Genomic DNA, 23,564 nt, shown 5'->3' on the forward strand with positions numbered 1-23,564 from the left:
CTCCCTGTGTTGAAAGGCAAACAGAGCATGTTATTTTCACATATCAGAATTTGTTTTTATTGCAGCTAACAACAACAGTTGTTGATGGAAGAGGGGGCAAAATAAGGTGACTTTAAAAGCATTCTTTTAAGGAACTATGTAAAAGATACCAGGGCATAAAACTGGAATAATGGCCTGCCATAAACTCTACATTCAGACTTAACGATAGTAAAATTTGATGGAAGTAACACATCTGCATCTTATACCAACAGAGACTGGTCCCTTTGTTTTCACTCAGGAAAAAAACAAACAAACAAAATTAATAACAAACAAACAAACAAACAACCACATAACCTAGCTGTGCCCATACCTTGGGCCACGTGAAAGTGAAATTTCAGAAAATCTGAAAAATTGTATAGCCACACAGACAACAAAACATGGCAACAAAAATTAAACTTTTTTCCCTTGCTCCAACTTTTTTCCCTTGCTCCAGTCATACAAGTATCATGGCTGCTGAGCCGTACACCATGGAGCCTCACCCATCTCTATCACTGTTTGCATCAGTAAAAGCTACTGCTCCAGGAATATGCTGCAAGCTGGCACTCCTGAGATACTCTATTTTCCCATGAGAGATGTCCTTCTGACAGCAGGCTAACCCAAAGGACAAGCCACACCAGGACACACTCCCTTCCCACAGCAGCAAGAGCCAGTTCTAAAGAGGCAGAGCAGCAGATCTGTAGCACTGGCACAGCTCAATCGTTGTCCCCCTGCCTTAAGCCACTCTCTTTTTGCAAATCCTTCTGTAACCTTGCAGAAGGTAGGACTTGCTCATGGATGCACATAACTTCCAGTGCCTTATATCAGCACAAAAAGAACCGCACTGTTAGAAGGGGAGCAGTTAAAGTAAGCACAAATGCAGTAAACTGAAGAATCTTTATGATGAAAGAAGCAGCCCCCCACACCCCTCCAGACTTAGATTTTTTACCTCAGAGGACCGCAGATGTGTGTTTACTTCTGCATTATCCTATTTTTCAAGAACCGTCCTGCAAGGGCCCATCCCCACTGCTCTGTGCATCCTCGGCTCCTGTCTGTCCTGTTCTGATTCCCAGGATGATGCTCAGTGTGACTCTGTGGTGTTAGAGGAGACAGCAGGGTGGCCAGGGTGCCAAACTGCCTCTTAGCTGTCTGCTCCTTTGTATGCCAGGGACTCAACAACACCAGCACAGGCACACTTTACCCAGAATTTGGGATGACCACACTTGTCTTCCAATGCACATGTGGGAGACTGAGTGGTACATCTCAGAAAACAAACAAACAAACAACAACAACAACAACAACAACAACAAAAACATGCAGAGAGATCATTTGAGAACACTGAAGCTTCATGAATAAAGGAGATTTAATCATCCAGCTGCTCCCCATTTGACTCCTCTCACTTCTAGCTGGCCGCTATACAGTGCCTAAGGCACTCTACTGCTCCCCATACCAGCACCTGCACCAGACAGGGCAAGAAGGTCCCAGAGCCTTGACTCCTGACATGGAGGAAGGAGTTGTGCTGCTGTGCAGGTTGCCTGCTGCACCTCCATGTGTGGGGAGGCAGAATTCACACCATTTTGCAAAGCGCTGTCACACTACACTACTACATTACAATGTGCAATCATCAAACAGTTCATTCAATTCCTTCTTGATTTAAAATCAGCTTCATTAAACCCAAGTAATGACTGCTTTGTTTTAATAGCAATGTACTGGGTCTGGCTGGGATGTTAACTTTCCCTGCAGCAGCCCATACAGTGCTGTGCTCTGCACTTATAGCTAGAACAGCAGTGGTATCACACCAGCGTTGTGTCTGCTGCTGGCACAGCATCAGGACTCTCTCTAACCCTCCTAGGTTAAAGGTGAGACAAAAAAGTGAGAAAGAAACATCACCAGGGCAGCTGACCTAAACCAACCAAAGGGATATTCCATACCATATGATGTCACACTCAGCAATAAAAGGGGGAAAAAGGAAGAAGAGGGGAGGGATGGGCTCTCGTTGCAAAAAACGTGTCCTCCTCCTGAACACCAGCTACGTGCATTGAGGCCCTGCTTCAAGGACGTGGTCAAGCATCACTCATTTGTGGGAAGTAGAGAGTAATTTCTTTCCTCTGCACTTCCACATAGCCTTTACTTGTTTTGTTTTGTTATTCCCTTTCCCCCTCCATTTCCCCTTTCCCTTTTTTCCCTTTAGTTGAATTGTTTAATTAATAATAATATTTCCTTAATATTTTTTTCCCTTTAATTAGATTATCCTTATCTCAACCCGTGAGTTGTTCTTTCCTTTACTTCTTCCCCTCCTCATCTAAGGAGGAGGAGTGAGAGAGTGGTTGTGGTGTTCAGCTGCCTAGCATGGTAAAACCACCACAAGCAACCATACCTCCATTCTAAATACCTTTCTGAATATTGTCTTCCCGTTTTAGACCTTTCTGTGACCTCTGAGCAGCTTCATGTCCCATCCCATTTTTCATTTCCCTTCTCATTCCAGTTCTTTCCAGGCAGGCAGCTTCCTCCCTCTGAACTTTGTTGAAGCATCTCTCTGGTTCCTGCCTTTCAGTATCTCCAGGGGTCTGATTGTGCATGCAGCCCTTGAAGCTTAATCAAACAGGTACCTTTGTCCTGAGATGATGGAAAGTTAGCTGCTTTGATTCCTGTTGCTATTGCATGCAGCAGATAAAAGTGGTAATGTTTAGACAAATCAGATATTTTTCCTGGTAACTGTGTAACTCTTCTCAAAAGGTGTCATTTTTACAAAAACATGATCTTTCTGCACAGGTTACTTGCATCATCTAATTACCATTCTTTCAATACATTAATTTGCATTTAATATATAACACATACAAAAATGCTACAGTGCAAAAGAGGGGGAAGGGACAACAAGACAAAAACCTGCAGGTATCTAAAAGAGGCAGAGGAACCTGGAGTGCAAGCAGCTTCAGCTGTCTTCACTCAGTCAACAAGCACTGAGCATAATACAAAGGTGTGTAGGCAATGGCACATGGGTAATTGCTTCACAGAGATTCCCACACCTTCCCCATGCACCTCATTCCTGCAACCTGGGAAACCCTTCACAAATACTTTGTGTATGAGAACTGGATGCTTTTAAGTAGCTAGAAGCTTTGGTAAGGGGATGTATTTTCAGCGAACAGATTGTAAATGAAGTAAATGAAAAACAAAAGCACTGGGCAGCCCTGTGGGCTGTGTACATGGGGACACATGGGTGGAAGCGGGGGAGCTCTGCCCTCCTTTTCACTCATCATTCAATCTTTTGTTTCTGTTTCTCTTGGAGAGTGTCCTTGAATTCTCCTTCCACGTACCTTTATATCATGGGAGAACAGGAAAGCTCACTTTAAAGCTATTTTAATGGCTTTTTTCCCCTTGTTAAATGACACTTTGAGCAAATGGAGGTCTGCTTACTGTTTTGAGTTGCATACATAATCTGAAGAGGATTAATGTGGTGCTGATTACTAGGCTAAAGTGGATCCAAAATGTCAGAGCATGATATACATGATCTAACATGTAACAATAGCTGTAGTTTCAGCATTATGCTCTGCGGTTTTAGAATTTTTATTCATTTCAGCAGCAATATAATAATTTTGTGCTAAAATTGCTCCTACGTTACCCTGGATGACTTTCAGAGAAGCAGAAGCTTTTTCTAACAATATGTCAAGGCTTCAAAGCAAGAAACTGAAAAGACTTGAATCAAATTTTGACCAGAGATGAGAAGGCTGCTACTTTGTATAATTTCCTTACACTGGAGCAATTTTATTGCTGACACGATAGGTTTTACTTGTAGGTAAAATAAATAAAATTGCTTTATTTGGTGATTAGCTATTAAAGAATGACATAATCTGCATAGAAACCACAAGGATTTTTATTTATTTTTTTAATCCTGGATGATTTCATGAGTTGGCTTACAGCACAGTTCTGCAAGTCTGTATCAGCAGAGACAAGGAGAGCAATCTGTGGGGGCAGAAGCATATCAACCAGTGAGTGTGTGGGTGGGAACTTCTTATACTCAAATTGCTCTTGATTGAAAAGTATCTTGAAGTTATCCCATAGGTGGGCATGACTGATACAGCTGAAAGCCTAGGAAGTAAAAGTCAAAATGAGGGGGATTCTAAACACTTTTTTTTTTTTTTTAAATCATGGTTGTTCAGATAGTCTTAATCATTAGGTTTCAGCTTGACACGACAGCAAAGAGAACAGACCTCAAATCTGAAGTGCAAGTATTTACCATTGAAAAGTCAATTCCTCTGTCACTTGCTCTGGCAATAGTATCACTATAATTATGAGTTTAATATCTGAAATTCATTGATTTCATATTTGCATGCATGTATGCTAACTAAAATTAATTAATTTTAATTGCATACACCAATTACAATATCAGGCTCATTTTCCAACATATTATTCCTCTGATTACATATCCTCCAAGATTGCTTTAATTTTTCATTTTGTGCTTTAAAGTCAAAGAATAATATGTATTTCTAATTAAGCTCACTTACATATCTCACTGCTGATTAAATCACTATTTAATATTTTATGATATAAGCCACCTTTAATTTCCCCCACTGAGAGCAAAAGTCTTGCAAACTCTCTTATTTGTCCCCTCGGTTTCACTGACCTTGCCATTGCTACGTTGCTACAGGCACATTTCTTCCATCTTCACATCTTCACAGCAGAATGTCAATGAACCACCTCGTTGACAGGAGTTCATCCTTGGGGGAAAAGAAGCTCCTTACTGACCAAAGGTCCTGCCTGGTCTAAAGTGATCAGCAACCTGCCAACATCACTAGAAGAAAAGAAACAGACATTCAGGAGACATTTTAGCACCGTTTTAATGGGACTGCAGGTCTTGCTGAGTGTCTCTGGAGCTGACACATTTCAAACCTTTGAGGAGATTCTGGAAGTCCCCTGTTGTTGCCTACCAAACCTGGGCTGGATGCTACAAAATGAAGATGGTATTCTCCTCTCTCTCTCCCAACCAACACAGCAGGGTGAAACTTGCCAGTCAGTCCTCAGCCAGGACTACTTTAGTATTTCCAAATTTTTAACATAAATTAGTAGAAAATCTGGAGAAGTCCCTAACCTGCTTCTACTTGCCCATGTGTGCGTGGGCAAGTACATGTTGTACAACTTGGGCTGTACAAGCTAAATAATCTCATTTCTACTGCATGAGTCCTGGGATGACAAAAAGGAATAATGTAAACCAGATTAAATCCTTAACAAGTCTGACTTAACCAAAAGAAGAAATTAAGTTCCTGAGGTACTAACTTAAGTTAGTAGCTCAGAATTTGACCCAGACTTCTCTGAAATCAATGGGAAACTTCTGATCATGTTATTAGAACCATGATTAATCTCATACAATGGATACACATATCTCTTGTTACTGGGATAGATTTAGGAAGATCAGTGCTGATTTCAGCTCTATATGAAATTGAAACATTCCCAGCATCAATGTTTGCATGTAGAGCACTTTTTGTGTGTGTGCGTGTGTAGTTATTAAGGAGAAATCTTTGCTTAAATTACTTGTTAAACTATTTCTTTATACAGGTATCTCTTTGTTAGCATCTAATTAAATGGCTAGAGACTCATTGGCCCATTCATCACACCTAAGCCATGTCAGTGAAGTGCCACATCCCTCCCATAGTCAAGAGGAGGAGACAGCAGTCTCATCCCAGTTCATCCCAGCTAAGTTTGGTAAGGGATTCTACAACTAGAAAAAGTCTCTCTCAAAAGTCTCTCTCAAAACACTGAGTGAAGTGGCAGAAAAATCAAAACCAAAAATGACTTTGCAGAAAAATCAAAAATGACTTTGCACACTATGTTTGGGACTGAAAAGCAGATTTAAACAAAAAAAAAGTATCAGTACACGTTTGACAGTACCAAAATAGGAAGGCACAATAAAAGGAAAAATATACTGGTAAAACCATTTAAAATGACATCTGGGAGCAAACAGAAGACATAAGAAAGAAAAATCGGGACAGAAATAAAAAGAGAGGAAAAAGAAAAGAAATGTAGTAAGATGAAACGATATATATATTTAAAACATTCCTGTCTCCCACGTCTGCAGAATAAATAAGTCATTTATATTCACTTTTCTGCTTAAAGCTAGATGATTATGCAGGTTATATTAGAGATGGAGGTAAATATTGTTGATGTATCCAATAGGTTAGCATAATCCTTGCATGGGGAAAAAACAAACAAACAAACAAACAAACAAACAAACAAACAAACAAAAAACATGCCATTTAAACTACGGATGGGCCAGCATATTTTCTCAGAAAATATATAGGAAAAAAAAGAAGTTTGATGTTTGCAGCTGTATTGTAGAACCCAGTTCAAGTCCCTACTATAGGTCCCTCTATAAGTTCATTCAGTGTCACCAGGGTTCTACAGACAGTGAAATTAGGAGACAGGAGCCCTAAATACAGGCACTAGCTGGTCTGTCATACTTTATCAGCTGTGAAATGGGACTCATATTCCTTTCCTTACTTCAGAGTAATATCCAGGATGAATATATTAAATCTGTGTGTCATCTCAGATCCTACAGTAAAGGAGATAACTTTGCATTTAAGATAGAGAAAAATAATAGAATAATTTGCTCAAGTTTTCACTGGAATCATTTTCTCTAGAGATTTAGTCAGGAGTTATATATTGAAATAGATAGGAATTATATTTGTATGTTTATATATCCAACTGAATGAATCCTGTATTTTGGAATACTGTTTGTGTGCATGGTTAATTTCTGCTCCTTTTTGTTTTTCTTTATCATTAAGTATAACTTGCGCGTTAGGTAGGTCAGTGTATTATCTCAGAAGACAATATTAAATGAGATAGACTTCCCGCTCTACTCTGCACTGGTGCGGCCTCACCTTGACTACTGTGTAAAGTGCTGGGCACCACAGTACAAAAAGGACATTAAACTGTTGGAGAGTGTCCAGAGGAGGGTGATGAAGATGGTGAAGGGCCTAGAGGGGAAGACATATGAGGAGTGGCTGAGGTCACTGGGCCTGTTCAGCCTGGAGAAGAGGAAGCTGAGAGACCTCACTGCAGTCTACAACGTCCTCGTGAGGGGGAGTGGAGAGGCAGGTGACCTATTCTGCATAAACACCAGTGACAGGACCCGTGGGAACTGTGTTAAGCTGAGGCAGGGGAAGTTTAGACTAGACATCAGGAGGAGGTTCTTCACCGAGAGGGTGGTTGCGCGCTGGAACAGGCTCCCCGGTGAACTAGTCACTGCACCAAGCCTGTCTGAATTTAAGAAGCGATTGGACTGTGCACTTAGTCAAATGGTCTAAAATTTTGGATAGACCTGTGTGGTGTGAGGAGATGGACTTGATGATCCTTATGGGTCCCTTCCAACTTGGGATATTCTATGATTATATGATTCTATGATAATCCTTCTTTATTCTTCTAAAAAGCAAGCACCTAACACAGTTAGCTTGTCAGACTGCTTCTGTTGTTAATGGAAACAGATGCTCAAGAGGACAATTCCTTTTTACTATCTTAGACGACTATCTTCTACAAATGCCTATTGAGAGGTCTTCTCCTCTCAATTGACAACAATAATCCTAGATAGCCATTTTGACAAAACACCTAAGGTTTAAATGGTAAAGATAGGTAAAGTTAATTCCATACTCCTGGGAGAAGATGTCTGTATTATCCTGAGTGTAACCTTGAGGAGACAAGAGAAGAACATTTTTTGGGAGAGAATCCATGACATCATTCAACAGAGACATCTTAAGGTGCTGACAACTGAGTATTTCCAAAGTACTAGCAATGCTCATAGGTGGATTTTTTATTATTATTTTTTTAATCTGGAGAATGAAGTCCTTCCCAACGAATCCAAAAGAGACCCTTTTCATGTTCTTCTATAGCAGAAGGAGATGGCAAACACTTTGTGGGAGGCAGAAGATGCCTTCTGATGTTTGTATTTATTTCATGCATAGAATCAATACCAGAGCTGGGAACAACTGAGCTGATCCTGCGATCATATCCCATGTGCACAGGAGGCTTACAGCAATAAAAGGACTGTTAATAGCCAATATTGATTCACCTTTCCCTAATGCATGGACAAAAATGTCATCAATAAGCTCATCAACAGCCTGAAGCAATGTGCATTATAATACTCAACTAAGTGAAGAATAACACAGCATTCATTTATTTATTTCAGTTGCACGCAATCCCCCAAGAGATTAATGGATTTAAAACAATAGGCGATTTAGACAACAGCTTCTTTTGTGGGTGTCACGCCACTGTTCCGTCTCAGCCTGATGCTGGCTTTACACATTGCTGAGCTGGCTTCACCTAAATTTCCATCTACATTCATCTTCACTCTTCTGTTATCTTTTCAGTCCCAAGAACTATCATTTCAATGCTACTGTTTCTTTCTTTTATTAGGCTATTAAAAGCAGTATATCAAGCAATTCTGAAAGGTTTTTGATTTTTGCTGTATTAAGGGTGCAAAGAATGTGGAAAAGTATTTCAAGATAGAAACAATTCTCTGAAAAGCCTTTACCACTATATTCACTTCTCTTACTAAAATAAGTGATTGTACAGGTGAGTGGAACACAGGTATCCATAAAAGGCTATTGATCTCCCCTTGGTGAAAACCATACTTAAACAGAGACTAGGTATTGTTTTGCACTAAAATGGTGCATAAAGGCAAGACAAGCAAAAAACAAAATTCCTGTAATAGATTGTTTCTAAAACTACATTGAAATCAATACAATGGCATAAGTATAATCTTATGAACCTTTCAATGTAATTGCTACTTGTTTAATTTATTAAAACAACTTAAAGTACTACTTTGGGGAAGAGGTAAAATGATTATTTTCTACATTTTAATCCCATTATAGTTTTTGTTTTCAGTCTACATATTTAAACAACATTAATTTCCATGGTTTCTAAGCATGTGAGCATCACAAGAATGTGTTTATGATTAGCTATCTTTCTTCTGCCTTGAGAGAAACTGATGCTGGGCTCAATCCAGGAAATTTGGGTAGAGAGCAAGCCTCCAAATATTAACCCTTTTTAAATTACAGAATTTCAGTTCCTCCCCATTAGATTTGAGGACTTAGAGCTAGATTTTTCCCCACAGAGCTTCTGACATCAATGAAGGTGACAGAAATGTCCATTTCATGGAATATGCATAGCTATATAAATAATAAATAAAAGCATTCAGCAGCATAGCATCTGTGAGTCACATGCACAAAGTAACCTCACTAGCAAGATAAAAAATAATGTTCTGGCAAAAATTCTGAACAGAAATTTGAATAAAAGGATTTCCTTATCCTTACACAGAGTGAGAAGAGAAATCTTAAAATGATCCGAATGTCCTTTTATATTACCCTTAGGTACCCTTTGCACTGCTCAGGGATTCAAAGCATTGTTCTAATAAGAAAAGAAACCTCGTAAAAATGGCAATGTGGAGTTCAGTAGTTGATGCCTCTTAGGAATTTCAGATCAAATATATCACTGTTGGAGATGGCCTATTGGCTTCTTACATCCTGTAGCCATTCTAGACAATCACTGTGTAACTGAAGCCAAACTAGATCTTCTCTGTCTGCTACATGACCACCAGCAAATAAATGATGTATCTTTGTAAAGAGCTAATTAGGTCTGAAGCATATCTTTGTGGGTCCACTGTCATCAATGTTATATACTGAACTAGCACACCATCGTTAATTTCAATAGAGTCTCTTGAGACTATCTGATATGTCCTTTAATTAAAATTCATTAAACACTTCTAATGATAAAGACACACCGAAAGGAGCAGAAACAGGATCTCTTCCTAGAGCTGTGTCACTTCTGAGGGATGAAAAAGAGTAAAGCAAGCTGTAGAGACATACTTTTGTCACTAAAGTCAATACATAAAACTCTGGATAACTGTAGGCAGCAGTTTTAACATGTTAAAAGGTGACATTTTAGTGCTGTCACTTTTCAAAATGGAAGCAAACTTTCAGAGTATACATGGATTTCAAGAAGTATTCTGGAGTGGTGTGATGGTTTTACTCGAGTGGGCAGCCGAGCTCCACCACAACCGCTCTCTCACTCCTCCCCTCCTCAAAGAGGAAGGGGGAGAAAAGACAACACAAAGAGCTCAAGGTTTGAGATGAGAATGATTTAATTAAAGTAAAGGGGAATGGGGAGAAAGAGAAACAAAAGAAACAACAAGGCCGCGCGGAAGTACAGAGAGAAAGAAAAAAAAGTTATTCTCTACTTCCCATCAACGAGCGATGTTCGGCCACGTCCCGGGAAGCAGGGCCTCAAAACGCGTACTGGTTGTTCAGGAGAGACCCTCCCCACGAGAGCCCCCCTTTTATTGCTGAGTGTGACATCAGGTGTTATGGAATATCCCTTTGGTTGGTTTAGGTCAGCTGCCCTGGTGATGTCCCCTCCCCATCAATTGCCCACCCCCAGCCTGCTGGCTCTTGGGGGCCTGGAAAGAGTTCTGATGTTGTGCCAGCACTATGCAGCAATAGACACAACACTGTAGTGATACCAGTGCTGTTCCAGCTATGAGTGCAGAGCACAGCACTGTGTGGGCTGCTGCAGGGAAAGGTGACTCCATCCCAGACAGACCCAACACAAGTGGTTAACATATTAATTTTATACTAGAAATGTTTAGCAGGAACTGCAAGATAGGGTTGCTTATGTGGTCTTTCTTAAAGATGCCCATGGTTTACCAGTAATAAAAGAAAAAGAAAAAATTGAAATGATTTGCTAGGTTAACAGTTGGACTTGATGATCTTAGATGTCCTTTCCAACCTAACTGATTCTATCATTACATTTTATACTATCATGGGTGTAAGTCCCTTGCATTTTTGTAACAACTGCTAGAGAAATCAAATAAAAATGGCTTTTGTAAACCTAAAGGCTCCAGTAGAAACCCACAGAAGTACCAGCTATTCATGAAAGATCCTCAGGACAGTCTAAAAATTTGAGGATCCAAAGGTAAAGATGTCCGTTCTTTATTGTGTAGTCTTACAACTTCTAGCACTGGGACATATATCAAGCATATTATTTCCTTCCTTTCTGTTATGACAGTGCTGTCTAGGCTAAAATGATTATAAAATGACTATTTTCAAATGATAAAAATTCTAGCCATCTATTTTAAAATCACAAAGGTGCAAGGGGTGGCAATGATAGGCTCAGCTTTGGCCAATGGCATGTCCCTTTTGGAGCCATCTGGAACTGACTCTTGTCTGACATCGGGCAGCTTCTGGGCTCTTGTCATGAATGACACCCCTTTAGCCTCCCCTCTACCAAAAGCTTGCCACATAAGCCCAGTAAATTGGGGCCATCTGAAAAGAAGCTGGGCTCCTAAATTTTGGAAGCTGAAATGGGCCTTAAATCAGTACTTTTGAAGGTACACTCCAAAAATTTCTCCTTCTACAAAAACGTTATGATTGGCACTGAAGGTTATATTCCTAACACACATACACAAAGAAATAATAAATTTACTTAGCTCCCTGAACAAATTCATTAGCAATAACAAGAGATTTTTAGTGCAGCAGAGGCAGCTCTGCTTGGGTTTGCAGCAACCGTGTTGAAGAAAAATGAAGGAAAATGAGAGAAATATCAGGCAAATAAATGGGAATATTAATATGAGGGAAGCAGCAATGGAATAAGAAGCTAGGAATTAATTGAGTCTCAGTTGAAGCAATAAGAAAACACTTGTGTGACAGATTTTCTGGTTAAATTATGAGTCTTTTGGATTCTCATGGATTATAGTTTCAACACCAACTGTATAACCTTGATGCATTACATTGATTACACCTTGGAAATGGCTGATATCAGTGCTACCAAAAGCTCTGGTCTATCTGTATTTGGTGTGGTTAGTAGATTGAGAGAGGTTCCCCTCCCCCTCTACTCAGCCCTTGTGAGACTGCATCTAGAATATTGCATCCCATTTTGGGCCCCTCAGTTCAAGGACAGGGAACTGCTTGAGAGAGGCCAGTGCAGAGCCACAAGGATGATTAAGGGAGTGGAGCATCTCCCTTATGAGGAAAGGCTGAGGGAACTGGGATTCTTTAGCTTGGAGAAGAGGAGACTGGGGGTTGATCTTATTAATGTTTTTAGATATGTAAAGGGTGAGTGTCAGGAGGATGGAGCCAGGCTCTTCTCACTGACATCCAATTATAGGACAAGGAGCAATAGGTGCAAGCTGGAACATAGGCGGTTCCACTTAAATATGACAAGAAACTTCTTCATGGTGAGGGTGACAGAACACTCGAACAGGCTGCCCAGGGGGGGTTGTGGAGTTTCCTTGGGGAGTCTCCTTCACTGGAGATGTTAAAATTCCACCTGGATGCATTCCTGTGTGACATGATCTAGATGTTCCTTTTCCAGCAGGGGGATTGGACTAGATGATCCTTCAAGGTCCCTTCTAATCCCTAACATTCTTTGATTCTGTGATATGTTTTGGTTTCAGCTAAACCTATAACATAAGAATAGCCATGCTCAGCCAGTTGAAAGATCCATCTGGACCATTCTCTGACATTGGCCAGTAATACATGAGCTGGCGAGAAACAGAAATCAAGACGATTATGGAATGTTTTTTCCCCAGAATAATCTCAAAATAATCACTTCTCTTTGGTTTTAACCCCTGGAGACAGCCTCTGAAGGCAACATACACTAAAACTGCAGTGTTATTTTGTACCAGCAGGTAGTTATAGGACAAGGGGGAAAGGTATTCAGCAAAAAGAGGGGAGATTTAGATTAGATGTTAGGAGGAAGTTCTTTACTCAGAGGGTGGTGAGGCACTGTAACAGGTTGCCAAGAGAAGTTGTGGATGCCCCATCCCTGGAGGTTTTCAAGGCCAGGCTGGATGGGGCTTTGGGCAACCTTCTTAATGGATGGCATCCCTGCTCATGGCAGAGGGGTTGGAACTGGGTGATGTTTACGGTCCCTTCCAACCCAAGACGTTCCCCGATTCTCTGATTAGTGGTCAAACTGAGTAAATTAAACTGAGTAAATTAAATGATTTTCTGTCCTTTTCTGAATTTGGAAAATTCAGAGACTCTGTTGATAATGATCTTGAGCATTCTCCAAAGAAGGCTAAAAGTTCCCTGCACATGGCAAGATACCAAAGTTCTTTCCTTTTCCATCCTGTTTTCCTTCCCAGATACAGTAGGAATCCTACTGCTAGCAGTAGGACTTCTTAATTAGAAGCAAGGCTTAGTTCTTTTAACACAAAATAAAGATATAACCACTGTGGTACATATTAAATATAGGCTGTTGTGAAAAAGCCCCATCATTGCAAAGATCAGAGGCAGCTAAGCCCTGTATTTATTGATAGACATTTTGATTAACTGAGTTTTCATATTGTCTTTGTCCTTTTCATTGTTCCAAGCAAGGACTATTTGAATATTGCTCTCAAATGGCATTGTCCTTGCTCTTCCTAAGCATTCTTCATGCTGTCTGACAACATTCTGTGGCTCTGAGTCCTAATGCATTACTGTTTGGCACATAACTTCCCATTTAGATTGCCCTAAACAAGTTCATCTGTGTTTCTCAGTTACCATGAGCTTGGTTATATTCAGCACTTAGGTTACACAGATGTATACAGTATATAGGAGGTTGCTTTTACTCCTTTCTCTATCTTTGTGTTGAGACTTTAACAGAGCTCACAAACAAGAGTATACTGATCTAAACCTAAACTCTTAAAGGTAATTGTCACCCAAAAGAGAAATAAAACTACTTTGATGGAGCTTTCCAAGATGTTTTTCCTTTATTTTCCTCCTTGGAACACACAAAAGTGCAAAAATTCTGCTTCAGATGAGTTGTTATTGAATTTTTGAAAAAGATCTATTCACTTTGGACACCTTTCTCCTAATCTGTTACTATAATAGCTTACCCATTGAACTATGTACTCAAGGCTGATGTATAACGCATTTGCCTTTAGACTGGATATTCTAACTTGTGACATGCACTTCCTTAGGCATTTTCAAAATCATTACCAATTCCTTCCACAAGAACTTTTTTAAAATACAAGGAGAAAGTCAGACTGATTTGACCTTGATGAAAACATTGCTGATTATTTTTCCAGGTATCTCCATATTGCAACTTAATGCAAATACAGTGGGTTCTGTAGAAAGATATTTGTTCTGTAAAAGGTAGTTTAGAGTTTCTGTTCTTTTTATCTCCTTCCAAGGACAAGTTTGTCTTCTGGTATGTTTTTGAAAACATTCATTAAGGGGAGCTCTGTGGAGCTTAGACAGGGGCTTTTCAAACTTCAAGCAAAGAGGAAATACTTTTTTCCATCATTTGTATCCTTTTCATAATTTGAAAGAAAAAAAAAAAAAAAAAAAGGAAAGAAGCTGAGACTAGAGTTACAATAGATGAACTGAACAATTATCTCAGATCCTATAGATTAGTGTTAGGGGTTCATGGTATCATAGTATTTTGCAGATAAAGTCATATTAGTCATATTAGTCATAATAAGTCATATTAGAACTCATCACTTGTATTTTCTTTAAAATTTCTGCTCCAGAAACAGCAGGAAACAAGTGAAGTCTCTCCAAGTTCTTTTGGATAAGTGAGAAAATTTAGTGCCTAGCAAGAAAAGGGACATATGTCATTTGCTGGAAAAGCAGAGCATGTGAAGAGGAGCTTCAACATTTAGCTTTTATTTCTTCCTCTCTGCAGAATATTACACAATTAATCCCACAAGACTTGTTTATTTTTAATATTGTAGTATCTACTTAGTAGACTTCCTTTCATCATGGTGGCTAGGAATCTGTAAGAATCAACACAGAGCAAGTGCTGTTGTATGAGAATTAATGAACAGTTGTGAAGCAAAATGGCATATTTAAAACAACAACAACAACAAAAAAAAAGCCCACTAAAAATAAAACATTTAGACGCTTCCACTCAAGAGAGAAGAAAGCAAGAAAAGAAAAAAAAAGTATAATGCTTGTATGCAAACTCTGTTGGAACCTAAATTCAATTGCCGCAAATGGTCCTTGGATCAGGCTTATATAAAAATACCCAGAATAGAACAGGGGCTAAATTTAAGTTACTTAAAAGATAGGTGCTTCCTAGTGTAGTGTTCCTGTCCACTCCTACCTCACTACACAACTGAGAGTTTTTCCATTCCCAGCCATTCACATCACCTTGCCTGCACTACCTGCTTTTTCATTTACCCGCTACATGCAGCTCCCAGCACACTGGAGAGTCAGCACCTCAGTCACCTGTCCCACTGCATTGCAGGAAAGCATGGTACGCAGAGACCCTCTCAAAAGTGTGGCTGATGGAGATGGTTGGAGACTTTGCTCCATTGCACGGAAAGAAGTTGTCTAGTCAAACTGAACAAAACTACCAAAGCAGCTTTTTCACACTTTAGACTTTGTGCACATAAGCACTGCTTTTTTTTCTGGACTGCTCTGCTCACATGGTAAAATGGAAGGCAACAGGATGAAATTTAATTTACTGACAGAATCTATATCGAGTATTTTGCATGATACACAGCTTAAGAATAAATAAATAAATAAATAAATAAATAAATAAATAAAAAGCACAGAGAAGTCACAAAAAAGAGCAAAAGAGAGATTTTTAGAGGCATCAAACAGGAATGCCAAATAGAGATATGAAAATTATTTTCATTTCCTAGTGCTCCACACTTACAATTGCCTGATTAAATGTAGAAACCAAAATATTACAACAGTCTGATGCAAAATCTTATAAGACTTGGGGCTTGGATTTGGTCTTGACAATTTCAAATCATTCAATTTTAAGCCTTGCTCTTTTTGCTTCAAAATGCAGAACTGGACAGGAAATCTTATGAGGGAGGCTTTCCAGTTTGAGGTTTCTACTGACAATCTCAGGTGAAACAAGGAAGAAAAAGCAAACTGAAAAATGTATGAGGAAAACATGCAAAAATAATTTTTCACAATCTGAAGTGTATGGCTCCAGCTTTTTTCTAAAAACAAAATCATACAGATAAGCTTTATTTTTTCAGCCCTAGTACTACAGAGAGCCAATTTAAAAACAGGTCATACTATACTTAAATAAATAAATAAATATGAGGAATACTGCATAATACAATTTAAAACAAAGAAACAAACAAACAAAAAACAAACAAACAAAAAAAAACAACACTTCATTCCTTCAAAAGAAAAATACTGAGCCATATAAAAAACTGATGGGAAACGTCAGACCCTTTTAAAATTCATAAACTACCCCCAAATAACAAAACAAATGAAGTTCTGATAAGTCAGCATCAGGATCAATACGTAGTTCTTAAGACAAAATAGAACAGCTATGATACGAAAACCATTGAAGAAATAGTAGAATCTGCTCAAACAAGAACTCCTGAATATAATTCACTAACAATGCCAGCTCCTAAGCAATTGCTTGTGTTTGGGACCTATGATATTTGGCGGTTCTTTGCAAAATAATCCCTTCTGAAAAAGAATGTGAAGTTAGCCTGAATCTAAACAGAAACAGAAAAAAAGGGTCCATTTGGTCAGAGTGGAAAGAAAGCAGTTGCATAAATTGCTAGTTACGTTACAGGTGTGACTTCAAACCTAAAATCACTGAAACTGGTTTTGCTGCTCACCGTTTCCATGCGCAGCCTTCTTGGGATGGGCTGACTGCATTTTTATTTTCCTACCCCTTTTTTTTCTAAGCTGTTCAGTGCAGTTTGTTTCTTACAGAATCACAGAATCACAGGTCTAGGTTGGAAGAGACCTCCAAGATCACCGAGTCCAACCTCTGACCTAACGCTAACAAGTCCTCCACTAAACCACATCACTAAGCTCTACATCTAAATGTCTTTTAAAGACCTCCAGGGATAATGACTCAACCACTTCCCTGGGCAGCCAATTCCAAAGCCTAACAAAACTTTCAGTAAAGAAGTTCTTCCTAATATGCAACCTAAACCTCCCTTGAAGCAACTTTAGCCCATTCCCCCCAGTCCTGTCACCAGGCACGTGGGAGAATAGACCAATCCCCACCTCGCTACAGCCTCCTTTCAGGTACCTGTAGAGTGCAAATAAGGTTGCCCCTGAGCCCCTTCTTCTCCAGGCTGAACAATCCCAGCTCCCTCAGCCGCTCCTCCTAAGACTTGTTCTCCAGACCCTTCACCAGCCTCATTGACCTTCTCTGGACTCTCTTGAGCACCTCCATGTCCTTCTTGTAGCGAGGGGCCCAAAACTGAACACAGTACTCGAGGTGCGGCCTCACCAGAGCTGAGTACAGGGGGACAATCACTTCCCTAGACCTGCTGGCCACACTGTTTCTCATACAAGCCAGGATGCTGTTGGCCTTCTTGGCCACCTGAGCACACTGCTGGCTCATATTCAGCCGACTATCAACCAACACCCCCAGGTCCTTCTCTGCCAGGCAGCTTTCCAACCACTCATCTCCCAGTCTGTAGTACTGCTTGGGGTTGTTGTGCCCCAGGTGCAGGACCCCACACTTGGCCTTGTTGAACTTCATACAGTTGGCCTCAGCCCATTGGTCCAGCCTATCCAAGATCCTCCTGCAGAGCCTTCCTACCCTCGAGCAGATTGACACATGTACCTAACTTGGTGTCATCTGCAAACTTACTGAGGGTGTACTCGATTCTCTCATCCAGATCATCAATAAAGATATTAAAGAGAACTGGCCCAGTACCGAGCCTTCAGGGACGCCACTAGTGACTGGCCTCCAACTGGATTTAACTCCATTCACCACAACTCTTTGGGCCCGGCTATCCAGACAGTTTTTAACCCAACGAAGCATACGCCAGTCCAAGCCATGAGAAGCCAGTTTCTTGAGGAGAATGCTGTGGGGGACGGTGTCAAAAGCCTTACTGAAATCAAGGTAGACCATATCCACAGCCTTTTGCTCGTCCACCCAGCACGCCACTTTGTCATAGAAGGAGATCAGGTTTGTCAAGCAGGACCTGCCCTTCGTAAACCCATGCTGACTGGGCCTGATCGCCTGGTTACTATTAGGTGACTTTGCTTTCTGAATGCCCAGCTACCAGATTCATCTGAAATACCTGGGGCTATGCAGATGAATCCGGTCCCTGCATCAGTGCCAAAGTCGAAATAGGCAGAGAGGAAAAAACACCACAAGTCTCAGAACTGATCCCTGAAGTTACTGAAAAGGCTTCCTGGACTTCGACAGGGATCAGTACCCTGCCTCTGCTGCCCCACGTGCCTTGTGTGAGAGCGATCAAGGCCCGTGTCTGCAGGAGTTGGTGACTTATGCTCAATTATCGTGGGTGCAGGAACAAATGATAAGAGAACCTCACCACTAATTTTCTGCAAAATCCTTCAACTGAAGGTCATGGATTACAAAAAGCTACAATGAATGAAACATCCTTTTTTTTTTTTTTTTTTTTTTTTTTTTCTATTTTAGCACTTGAATGAGACCCCATTAGAGCAGGTGCTGAGTGAACAGCACAAATTACCATAACCTTGAAGAAAGAACTTACATTTGGTTCAGCATTTAGGAATGTAGGCCAGTCCTTAATGTAGAAATGAAGATCCCTCATGCCTAATAACAATTTGCATGATGAATTCTTTGACTTTAATGCTTGCAGCTTCAGTACTTTGAAGTGGTAAACTTTTACAACAATTGCATGAGCATGGCAGGAAACAAAACGGCATTCTGAAAGAGCTCTAAATATAAAAACTTAATTGTTTGAATTAATTCATACGAGGCGATGCTGCCTGTTGAGTGATCTCTCAGCACCTGGCCAGCTTGAAGCCCTAGTCAAGCTGAAGCAATCCACATGTTTGAAAAAGCCAGTCTATCCCACAGCCAATTCTTAACTTTTTGAGGAAGATGGGCAGCAATCTCAAATGTATTTTACTGTCTGTCAGATTTAAATAGTGGAATGGCACAGAAGACCCAGCCTAACTTCAAAAACTGTCTAAACCCTACCATGTGCTCTTAAGAATTTAACGTTATGGAGCTCAGTACTCTGCAACCCTATTTCTTGATTCATTTCTATGTAAAAATACATTGTTATTAATAATCAGATTGATCATGATCTGGAAAGGCTGTAAACTTAAATGATTTTTTCTAGAGACTTTTTAAATGACCTAATAAAATCAATTGAATACTATTCAGGTCAGCATTACATGATTTGGTAGATATGTTAAACCCAAGTAAAAAATCCCATGGAAACAAGAATCAAGGTTGTTTTGCAAGGAGTGCATTTTTCTTACTGCAGGCATAATAGCTACCCTTAGGGTTTAGAGATTTTAGTTGATTTAGAAAAGCAGTAAAAAGAATAAAGAGAGTCACTTATGCTTTTGCCTTAAAGAACCAGATTAATGATGTGCAGTGAACAATGAAATGAAATCACTCAGTTTGGTCCAAAGTACTACTTATTAGCTAGTAAAGTTAGACAAAAGTGTGATAATTTTCCAGATTTCAAAGATGCGAAGAGCAAAAACATCCAGTATTTTTAATGATGATTGTTTGTTTTCTTTCTTTTTCTTTTTTTTTTCTTTATTTTGGATCAATTAAACCATTTCATTTTGCTACTTTCAGATATTTTTATTTGGACTTCTTAATTTTTATTGTAATACAAATTTAAAAAAATGAAAAGTTTTGCTGCCTTCTACTTCTTCCTTTCCGTAGACCCATCACTTCATTGACTGAGGTGACTGTCCCCCTGTACTCTGCTCTGGTGAGGACACACCTTGAGTGCTGTGTTCAGCTTTGGGCCTCTCACTACAAGAAGGACGACATCAAGGCCCTGGAGCATGTCCAGAGAAGGCCTATGAGCTGGTGAAGGGCCTGGAACACAAGTCCTGTGAGGAGTGGCTGAGGGAACTGAGGTTGTTTCCTCTGAGAGGAGGAGGCCCAGGGGAGACCTTATTGCTCTCTGCAACCTGAAAGGAAGGTGTGGAGAGCTGAGGGTCAGCCTCTTCTCGCAGTTAACTAGTGATAGGACTATAGGGAATGGCTTCAAGTTGTGCCATTGGAGGTTCAGGTTGGAAATGAGGAGACATTTCTTCTCCGAAAGTGCAGTCAGGCATCGGAATGGGTTGCCCAGGGAGGTGGTGGCATCACTGTCCCTGGGGGTGTTCAAGAAAAGGTTGGAGCTGGTGCTTAGGGACATGATTTGGTGGGTGACATTGGTGGTAGGGAGATGGTTGGACTGGATGATCTTGGAGGTCTTTTCCAACCTTAATGATTCTGTGATTCTATGATTCATTTTTAATTTTTAAAATATCAGGTAGGACATTTCAGCAACCTTGAAACATTTTTTTTTTTAAAAAAAAAAAAAAAAGGTAAGAAGGAAATTGTGTTAGAACTGAGTTGCTCTTTAGTACAGTTACAGCTGAAAAAATGTGTTTTTTTTTTTTTTTTTTTTTGAACACTAAACCTATAACTTACAAACTTCTGAGGAAATCTTCAGTAAATCAGGACTACTGATATGTACCATATCACATTAAGATATGTGCCACTGTAATAGTTTATAACACATGGAATGTGTAAAAATGTTCTAAATAAGACACTGAGAGTCTATTATGTTTTATCATTTAATGCCTACTTAAACAAATATTATCTCCTTCTGCTTGGGTCTGTTGAAGTCTTTCAGAAATCCAGCTGTGTGATATGATTTTTTACCTGCTCTCCCTCTCCCATAATCTTCTTGTGAAGAGGAGGAAGTTCTTCTGATTTTATATTTTGTATGCTTTCCCTTTAGAGAGCACAAACACTAAAGCAAATACTCTTTTTGCTGTTTGTGGATGTACTGCCACTTGCTAGTGTACTGGGTGTTTTGTGTGTGCAGGTACGTGCATTTGAGAGAAACAGAGAAAGAAAACAATTAACTTCATAAAGTTAATTCACTAAGTTGAAATCCATTCATAGATGATTTGGTCATTCTGAAGAGGTACTTAAGATTAAAGAGAATGTTGGAAATATACATATACACATATATGTATAAACATACACAGTTTAAAATCAAGAAAGACAAGCATTTGGAACCTAGACAGGCATAGGCTGTAGTGAACAGATCAAAGATGCATCTTTATCTATACCCTGTCTCCAACACAAAGCAGATGTCCAAGAAAAGCCATAAACCACAGGGCACATGTAGATGAAACATTAATGAATACTCTCTCAGCTTTGAGTCTTTTAAATATCATAGATTCTCTTTTTTTCTCTGTTTGTTCTTTAACCTCTACAGTCATAACCCCAACAACTCACTCTGATTTCAAAGGATCATCTCAGAATGTGTCATTTTATATGCAATACTAGGATTGTGATTTCTCCATACATCGCTTCATGCTTATATTGAATTTCATCTGCCATTTGAACCTAATCACAGTCTCATAAGGCCCTCCTGCAATTCTTCCCACTAAGCTTTCTTTTTTGGTTGCCTTGTATGCTTTAGCATCATTAGCAAAATTAATCATAACATTGCTCAGTGCCTTTTCTGGATCATTTAGATATATGCTCAATGGCACATTTCCCTGCAGAACCTCACTGGTAACTTCTCAACCACAAGAAACAGCACTTTGCACCAAATCTATTTCCTGTCTCTATATAGCAATTTTATGTAAAGGCAAAGACATCCCCCCTGTTTTAACTGCCTTTTGGAAGTGTAAGTGATGTGTTCAAAGTGGAGTGTACCAGGTGGCTCTCTGTCTACATAACTGCTGATGTGAAAGATTGTGAGTTAGATCTCTTTAAATTATTTGTACTTTAAAATGAAAAGCAAATACATGGCTCCCAAGTCAACCAGTGATCTCTTAATTCTGTTCATTATGACATTTGCTTTTGTTTTGCCTGGTATAGACATCAGGTTTATCATCCTGTAGTTCCCATGATCTCCTCTGGAACCCACAAAAAGCCTTTAAAATCCCTTAAAAAATATTAAACGGCATCACATGTGCCATCTTCTAGGCCTCTTGTAGTTTAAGACAAGAGACTTGGCAGTTGTTCCCCATGCAGTTTTTTGGTCATTGGGCATTTACATTTGGCTTGTCATCTCCATTTGTTCATGTCTTGGATTTCTGAAATATGCCTCCCTGCTCTGAATAGTTTACCTAGCCTGAAAGCCATGCCAGCTTCCTTTTGCCTCTAAAATATAGTTTACTGGGGATCTAAGTAAACTGAAGAAGCTCCCATTAAAATCGGTGAAACCTTATATCAACCTGTATGTCTATACACTAAGCCCCAGCCTGGTCTCCAGAACTGTGGGTTTCACTGCCTACAACATATGTAGGACTGCTGTACCCTATGAGTGCTTATGCCCATGTAGACTACACCATGCCTCCCACAGCACTGATCCCATTTATTTGAGGGTAAATAGGTCCTAAATGGAAGGGAGCTGTCAGAAATGTCACAGAAAGGGAGAGGAGACAAAAGAGGCATAATCACCAATATTGTGTAACTGTAGATATTTTTAGCTGCTATACAGATACCCAAATCCCCTCTGAAACTTTCTAAGCTCTTGACCTCCCTGATTTGCAGTGCCAATGAATTCTACAGATCACTTATTGAAAGAAAATGTAACCCACAGCCAGAACTGTTACTAAGCGGAATATTCCTGTCAGCTAAAACTCAATAGCTACAATCCTGTTGTTTAACTATTAGCAATGTCCCTATTTCTATTATACAGGTATGTGGCATCAACGTTTCTCTGAAGCAGGGCTAAAATACAAAGGACAAGCTTTTCAACATGACTTCTTAGAATACTTAGCTAGCAATCCCTGGTTCCTTATAGTGCCTGCAGATCTGAGCATTCCCTTTTTTTTTTTTTTTTCGTAAATCTAACTTTGCCTTCCTACAGGTGATACATTTCATCCTAGTTTTAATAATTCTGCCTTGGGCCGTCCGTGGGGGAGGGCCCCGCTCCAATCAATTAGCTTGCTCTCAGTCAATTATCAACTGGCTTTCTACATGTCTTAGTGAGCAAGACAATGCAGAGGGAATTTTCCCTAAATTTCTATTAAACAAAATGGGCACATATGCAACTGTAACAGAATGAAGATGGTCTCTAAGGGAAAGGGCCATCTGAGGAATACTTTTTTAAAGAGCAAAATTTGACCAAGCTGATACTGTACTACAGGTACAGCTGCTATCTTGTGACTTTTAATACAGAAGTGAGCACAAGAATTAATTTATTTGATCATACTGGTTCAATCTAAGGATACCTGCAATAATTTACATAATTTCTCTCTTCTTTTTCTGTAGGCAATTTAGGACAATGTGTAATGCTTTTAATCGGTCTTTTATTAGTATCCTAAAAATGAAATCTTCCAAAAACAGGTTATGAAGCAATATAAACTCATGTACAATTAGCTCAGTTTAAAAATGTTTTCTCCTAATGAGATTATGTTCTGTAAATGATCTTGTTGCTACAGCAACCACTGCAAAAACCACACCATGTTTTCAGTTCTATAGCAACTACTGCACCTGTGTACCAGGCTTTCTTTCTGGGGGTTATGTTTTCGCTTTGCAGACAGTAGTGTGGAAGCAAAAGAAAAAGAAAAAAAAAAGAAAAAGAAAAAAAAAGTGACCTAGAAAAGTTCAGGCATTGTTTCAGCTACGTTTGCAGGCAGTATTGTTCATTGTACCTTTCA

The 23,564-nt window shown here is 39.6% G+C and overlaps 1 long non-coding RNA gene across 1 annotated transcript in view; it reads right to left on the reverse strand.

Annotated features, from left to right (window-relative positions):
• Positions 1–3,740: 3,740 nt before the first annotated feature.
• Positions 3,741–23,564, reverse strand: part of LOC118162539 — a 104,870-nt gene continuing 85,046 nt past the window's right edge. The window contains exons 2-3 of the long non-coding RNA XR_004748503.1: positions 4,637–4,804; positions 3,741–4,101 (exon numbers count right to left, since the gene is read on the reverse strand). This is a non-coding gene — a long non-coding RNA (uncharacterized LOC118162539). The remainder of the gene's footprint in view (positions 4,102–4,636; positions 4,805–23,564) is intronic.

This window comes from Oxyura jamaicensis, chromosome 2 (genome assembly GCF_011077185.1).
Source record: "Oxyura jamaicensis isolate SHBP4307 breed ruddy duck chromosome 2, BPBGC_Ojam_1.0, whole genome shotgun sequence".
Lineage (NCBI taxonomy): Eukaryota > Metazoa > Chordata > Aves > Anseriformes > Anatidae > Oxyura > Oxyura jamaicensis.